The sequence below is a fragment of the Dasypus novemcinctus genome, chromosome 11 (genome assembly GCF_030445035.2).
Source record: "Dasypus novemcinctus isolate mDasNov1 chromosome 11, mDasNov1.1.hap2, whole genome shotgun sequence".
Taxonomy (NCBI): domain Eukaryota; kingdom Metazoa; phylum Chordata; class Mammalia; order Cingulata; family Dasypodidae; genus Dasypus; species Dasypus novemcinctus.
This window is the reverse complement of record NC_080683.1, coordinates 41,309,847-41,316,777: the sequence shown is the minus strand read 5'-3', so window position 1 is coordinate 41,316,777 and position 6,931 is coordinate 41,309,847. Positions and strand designations below refer to the sequence as shown.

Sequence of the window (6,931 nt, the reverse complement as noted above, 5' to 3'; positions counted from 1 at the left end):
CCCACATTAACAGTATCCTTCATTAGTGTGGTACATTTGTTACAATTGATGAACACATATTGAAGCATTGCTATTAACCATGGACTATAGTTTACGTAATAGTTTATACTCTGTCCCGCACAATTTTGTAAGTTGTGACAAAATATAGAATTGCTTGTATCTGTCCCTGTGATGTCATGCAGGACAAATCCAATGCCCTGAAAATGGCCCCATGTTACACCTATTCTTCCCTCTCCCTCCCCACAGAACCTCTGGTGGCCACTGCCTTTATGTAAATAAGAGTTCTTCCATTGCTAGAATAATAGTTGGTCTATAATATAATAATAGTGTCTACTTTAGTCCATTGTTCATTCCCAATCTGAAGGATTTTGGGATGGTGCTGCTCACTCTGCTTCTAATTGAGAAGGGGCTTAGATCCCATGGGAAAAAATATGGAATACATCATGAATTTGTGTGTCATCCTTGCACAGGAGCCATGCTAATCTTTTCTGTATCATTGCAATTTTAGTGTATTTGCTGCTAAAGTGAGCCTGATGTGACCCCTTTATAATGTGGTTAGGCACTTATGTTTTGGAGCCAGATAGAACAAGTCCACTGGCTGTGTGCTCTCAGACATATTAAGTATTTTATCTGTGTCTCATTTGCCTCAACTGCAAAACAGAAGCATAATAATAATAACTGTGTCTTACAAGCCTAATATTAAATGAAATAATTCAGGGTAAGTGATTAGTACAGTGCCTGGCGTATAGTAAATATTCAATAAATATTAATTGTTGTTATGCTATTATTTTATTGTTACAGCACTGAGCATTTAACCTTTATTATAGCATGATTTTCCCTGGGTATTAAGGCTCTTAATCTAAGTGTCTAAGTTTCAGATATGGAAACATGATTTAGCTATTCACACCTCCTTATCACTGAACAACAGAAGTTTGAGGATGTTTTTAAAAGTTACTACAATAGAGCCCTCAGAAGCCCCGCTTTTTGAGGCACTGTTTACTATGGCAGTCAATGAGATTCTGCTAAGATTTGCATAAGTGTAATCTCTGGAATGACCTCCTAACTCACTTTGAAATCTCTTAGTCATAAAAACTAATTTGTGTTTACCATTTCCCTCTTTTGGTCAGGGTCTTTTTCCAGATGCATTGCTAGTTGGCACTTGATAATAATCCCTTAGTGCCAGGGAGGCTCATCCCTGGGAGTCATGCCCCATGTCAGGGGTGGGGGTGGGAGGAAGGTAGTACATTTATATGCTGGGTTTGGCTTAGAGAGAGGCCACATTTGAGCAACAAGGAGGCTTTCAGGAGGTAGCTGTTAGGTAGTATATAATACTAGGCTAAGTTTCAATTTCAAAAGAAAAGGCTCATAAGTAGAATCATCCATATTAAAAGCCTGGTGTAATAGTCTGTCTTCCTTCACTAGGCACTGCCCTTGCACTATGGGGATTCTTGCTGTCCTATTAGAGAATGTAGAACTTCCCAGGATGGGAATTCAATATTCTTTAGGTTATTGTGTGGATCTCCACCCACCAAGACAATGCCCATGAACACTTGAACATATTCATATGCCTTAGAGGCATGCCCCAAGTGAACCTCTTCCCATGCATCCCCCCATCACTGACAGCCTTCACCAGTGATGCTCCCCTGCCACTGTTGTGAATCAGAAACTATAAGCAGGGCAGACAGCTCAGAAACTCATCACCTGTCAGTGGGCTTCACTTGGGAATTTATGTTGCCCAGTGTAACAGAGTTACACTCATTTACACTCGTGGCTCTTCTGCCTCTTTTATTTGAACCATAATTAGCATTATACTTGATAAATACATGCCCAAGAGACTTAAATCTTTGATCTGTTCATGTGCCAATTTAGCCCTGAACTTCAGCAGAGTTCCAACACCTACTTTAAAGTTCACGGGACTCACCCAGGAAAATGAACAAGGAGATGATAATGGACAGTTCCCATCCCAAGAAGTAGAGAGTGTCTGCAACTGCAAGCAAGATAGTTCCATCCATCTGTCCCATGGGATCTAAGCCACTTCTTAATCAGAAACAGAGTGGACATCATCATTCCAGAATCCTCAAGATTGGGGAATGAACAATGGACTAAAGTAGAAATTATTATTCTAGCAATGGAAGAAACCTAAGCATTGATACAAAAGCAGAAGCTACAAAAGGCTCTAAGGATGGGAAGAGGGAAGAATAGGTGTAATGTAGGGACATTTTCAGATCATTGGAGTTGTGATGCATGACATTACAGTGACAGATACAGGTGACTGTATATTTTGTCATAACCTACAAAATTGTGCATGACAGAGTGTAACCTATAATGTAAACTGTAATCCATGATTAGTAGCAATGCTTCAATATGTGTTCATCCATTGTAACAAATGTACTACACTAATGATGGATGTTGTTCATATGGGGAAGTGTGGGAGGGGGAGAGGGATGGGGTATATATATATATATATAAAATCCTCTATATTTTTATGTAATTTTTATATAATCTAAAGTTTCTTTAAAAATAAAAAAAAATTAAAAAGACAAAAAAAAAATCATAATTTGACTCTGCACCAAAAAGATGCAGAAGAAATTAAACCCTTACTGGTGTATTATGGGAGAAAAAATGAGTAACTTCAATATTAGTCCTTTTGTGTCTAGCTTATTTCATTTAGCATGGTGTCTTTGAGATTCATACATGCTATCATTTGTGTCCCAATTTCATTTCTTCTTACTGCTGCATAGTATTCCATCATATGTATATACCACATTTTGTTTATCCATTCATTGGTTGGTAGACACTGTGTTGTTTCCATCTTTTGGCAATTGTGAATAATGTTGTTATGAACATTGGTGTGCAAATATCTGTTCATGTTACAGTTTTCAGGTCTTCTAGATATATTTCCAGTGGGGGAATTGCTGGATCATATGGCAGTTCTATATTTAGCTTCCTGAGGCACCACCAAATTATCTTCCATAGAGACTGCACCATTTTACAATCCCACCAATAGTGAAGGAGTATTCCTATTTCTCCACATCTTCTCCAGCACTTATTGTTTTCTGTTTTTTTCTTAATGGTCATTCTATGCAGTGTGAGATGATATGTCATTGCCATTTTAATTTGCATTTCTCTAATAGCTAGTGATATTGAACATTTTTTTCATGTGCTTTTTGGCCATTTGTATTTCCTATTTGGAGAAATGTCTATTTAAGACATTTTGCTAATTTTTTTTATTGGATTGCTTACTCTTTTATTGTTGAATTATATGATCTCTTTAAAGAGAAAGAAAATCAAACCCTATTTGATATGTGATTTCCAAATAGTTTCTCCCATTGAGTGGGTGCCTAAATAATTGGAAGAACATTCCATGCTCAATGATTGGAATACTAAATATTATTAAGATGTCAATTCTACCCAAATTGATATACAGATTCAATACAATCCTGATAAAAAGTCCACCAGCCTTTTTTAAAGAAATGGAAAACCCAGTTATCAAATATATTTGGAAGGGAAGAGTGCCCCGAACAGCCAGAAACATCTTAAGAAGGAAAAGTGAAGTTGGAGGACTCTCACTGTCAGACTTTTTAACCATTAACTTATCTATAGTGGTAAAAATAGCATGGTGCTGGCATAAAGATAGACTCATTGACCAATGGAACCAAACTGTTTATGATGGTTCATAAACAGACCCTCACATCTATGGTCAAGTGATTTTTGACAAGCCCATCAAACCCACCCAGCTCAGTAAGAACAGTCTTTTCAACAAATGATTCTTGGAGAACCAGATAACCATAGCCAAAAGAAAGAAGGAGAACAGCTTTCTCATACCTTATACAAAAATTAACTGAAAATGGATCAAAGACCTAAATATAAAGTCTACAACCATAAAATACCTAGAAGATGTAGAAAAACATCTTCAAGACCTGGTGGTAGGTTATGCATTCTTAAGCCTTACACTGAAAGCACAAGCAATGAAAGAAAAAAATGGATAAATGGGACCTGTTCAAACTTAAACACTTTTGTGGCTCTAAGTACTACGTCAAGAAGGTGAATGGTCCCATAATATGAACTAAAAATGAAGAATAAACTCATGGAGTTAAAACCTAGATATAGGTTATTAGGAGGTAAGAGGAGGGTTGTGAAAGAGTACTGATGCTTAATGTATGTAGAAGTTTTAATTCATTTGACTGTAAATGTGTGGAAATGGATAGACTTGATGGTAACACATTATAGTGAGTAGCAGCTGGCCTATAAATGGAATTGTACCTAAAAAGGATAGTATGAGGATGTAGAATAATCTAGGGACAGAATAACACAGTGAACCCAAAGGTAGATGAAAATTGTGAATAGTACAAATGCAAGTACATTCTTCTGTGAACTATAACAGATATATGTCACTATTGCAGGGTGGTAGGAATGTGGGGAAGCATGGGAAAAATACAATTAATGTAACCTAAGGATTATAGTTAGCAGTGATACTGTAATGTATATCTTGCATCAATGCCAAAGATGTACTGTATTAATAACAGAGGGGTATGGAAAAATATGTCATATGTACACTGTGGACCATAGTTAGTGGTAATAGCCTGATATTATCATCTCATAATCTGTAACAAATATTCCACAATGGTGTGGTGTGTTGGTGAAGGGTTGTTGTGTGGGAATTCTACATATGTGCATGATTGCTTTGTAAGGCCACAACTTCTGTAATAAAAATATATTTTAAAAAGAGAAAAAAAAGTAACTACGATAAAAGCTTTGGTAAGTCATTCAATATTTAGTGGAACATACAGAGAACATATATGTAGCTTCTTAGTCATTATGTGAACTTTTGGTAGTTATTTCCTGTGTCAGACACCAGCAGAGGGAAGCTTCTTCAAGTTCTCAAAGAGTGGTTCCCAGATCAGCAGCATCAGCAGTGCCTGGGAACTTGTTAGAAGATGACCCCTACCCCATACCTCTTGGGGTAGGGACCAGCAAACTGTGTTTGAGCAAGCCTTTTTGGTGATTCTGATGTACACTAAAGTTTGAGAACCACTACTTAAGTGTTCCTATCAACAAGGTATTGAAATGCTAGTAGTTGTTATATAAGGAATATATTAGAAGCTTCTGTTGTTATTCATGAAAATAAACTTTATTACATCGAGTAATAAATACAAAGATATAAAAAATAAGGCAAGAACATTTATTCCAAGTCTGGAAATCATGATATGTTTAGTTACTAGATAGCGAGAGGTTTTTTATGGATCTGCTAAGCAAAGGAAAAGCATATGCTCTCTCTCGTATGTGCATAATTATGTATATGTAATGTGTGAATTTTTGTTGTGTAAATCTATTCCCAGCATATGAAAAACCTAAACCTGTCTCTGATTATATACAATGTTTAAAAATGTTCCACTCATTGGCAGGCAGGTTGTGGATTGGTGGTAAGATATTGGATATTTTTTTACAGGGTAGGGAAAAATGGCAAGAAAGAGAAAGCAACAAGAAGAAGAAGGAAAAAAATAAAACCTCCAGAAGCAAAGAATACTTCTCTCTTTTACATATGTCATTCTATATCAGCAACTGTCTATCTCCCTATCTATCTTTCTTTATATATTGAGTCTTGATATTTGTAATTGCCTATGAAAAGACTTTTTTTCTGTCATTATACTTAAAATTTAGGCATCATAGCATTAGGGTTAAAGTTTGAGTCTGAATTCCATTTTTACCATTTTCAGCCAGTACTATTATAGGGAAGTAATTTAATATTCCTCTAAGTGTCTACACTGAACAACTGTAAGGATTACCTGATATAATGTACATGGAACATCCCATACGGTATCTAATATGCAGTTAACGTTCAATAGAGTATAGTAGCTATAATTTCTTTATCTCCTCCCTGTTCTCTCAGTTCCTATGTTTAGCCAGTAACCACGTCCTATTGATTTTTCACCAGAAAAATACAGACTATGAGTTCTGTATCTATCTTATTTTTAACACGATTAACAAAACCACTCATTTATTCACTCAAACAGTACCTATTGAGCACCTGCCCTGCACCAGGAGAACTAGGAGACAAAGATAGCAGTGGAAAAGACAGAGCTACCATTAAGCTTTTGGTATAAATTGCAATGCCTTGAATACTAAATTTAGATAAAGCAGTTCTACAGTATATAGCACAGCGCCAAACACAGAGAATGATCCAAAACAGCCATAGAGTTAGTCTTTCAGAATGAAGACTCTAGAGATAATCCTGCATAATCTTCATATGATATATATATATATCCCCCTCCCCCCTGCCCATATGGCTCCCTCAGTCTATTTGCTCATTAGTTTGCTTATTGTCTGCTCATTGTTTTTGCTTGTTATTTTTGCTCGTTGTCTGCTCATTGTTTCTTCTTTAGGAGGCACCAGGAACCGAACCCGGAAGGCGGGTACCCAACTGCTTGACCCACATCTGCTTCCTGCTCATTTTTGTTTTTGTTTGCTTGCTGTCTGCTCATTGTTTGCTTGTTAGCTTTTTTTTTTTTTTTTGCTCATTGTCTGCTCGTTTTTGCTTATAGTCTGCTCATTGTTTTTGCTCATTATTTTTGTTTGTTGTCTGCTTGTTGTTTTTGCTCAATGTCTGCTCATTGTCTGTCTTCTTTAGGGAACTGAAACTGGGACCTCTCATGTAGGAGGTGGGCACCCAACTGCCTGAGCCACATCTACTCCCAACTTAATACTTTTTAATAAAATTTTGTTGCTAAGAATTGCTCAATAATGTAAGGTGATGTTTTAACTAGTAAGAGCAAAGTAGTTTGTTTACCAAAATAATAGACTTCTTTATTTAGAACATGAGAAACAGTGATAGGAAGAGTGTATCTTGCTCTTCTTGCCCTTTGCTTCCCGTCTACCCTAGCCACCACCACCCCATCGCCATCATTGACCTCCCCGCAGCCTCCCTACTGAC

The 6,931-nt window shown here is 36.7% G+C and overlaps 1 non-coding gene across 1 annotated transcript; it reads right to left on the bottom strand.

Moving 5' to 3' along the window:
• Positions 1-425: 425 nt before the first annotated feature.
• LOC111761760 (U6 spliceosomal RNA) lies at positions 426-528 on the bottom strand. Its single transcript, XR_002795025.1, has one exon. It is a non-coding gene; the product is annotated as a U6 spliceosomal RNA (small nuclear RNA).
• Between the last annotated feature and the right edge of the window lie 6,403 nt (positions 529-6,931).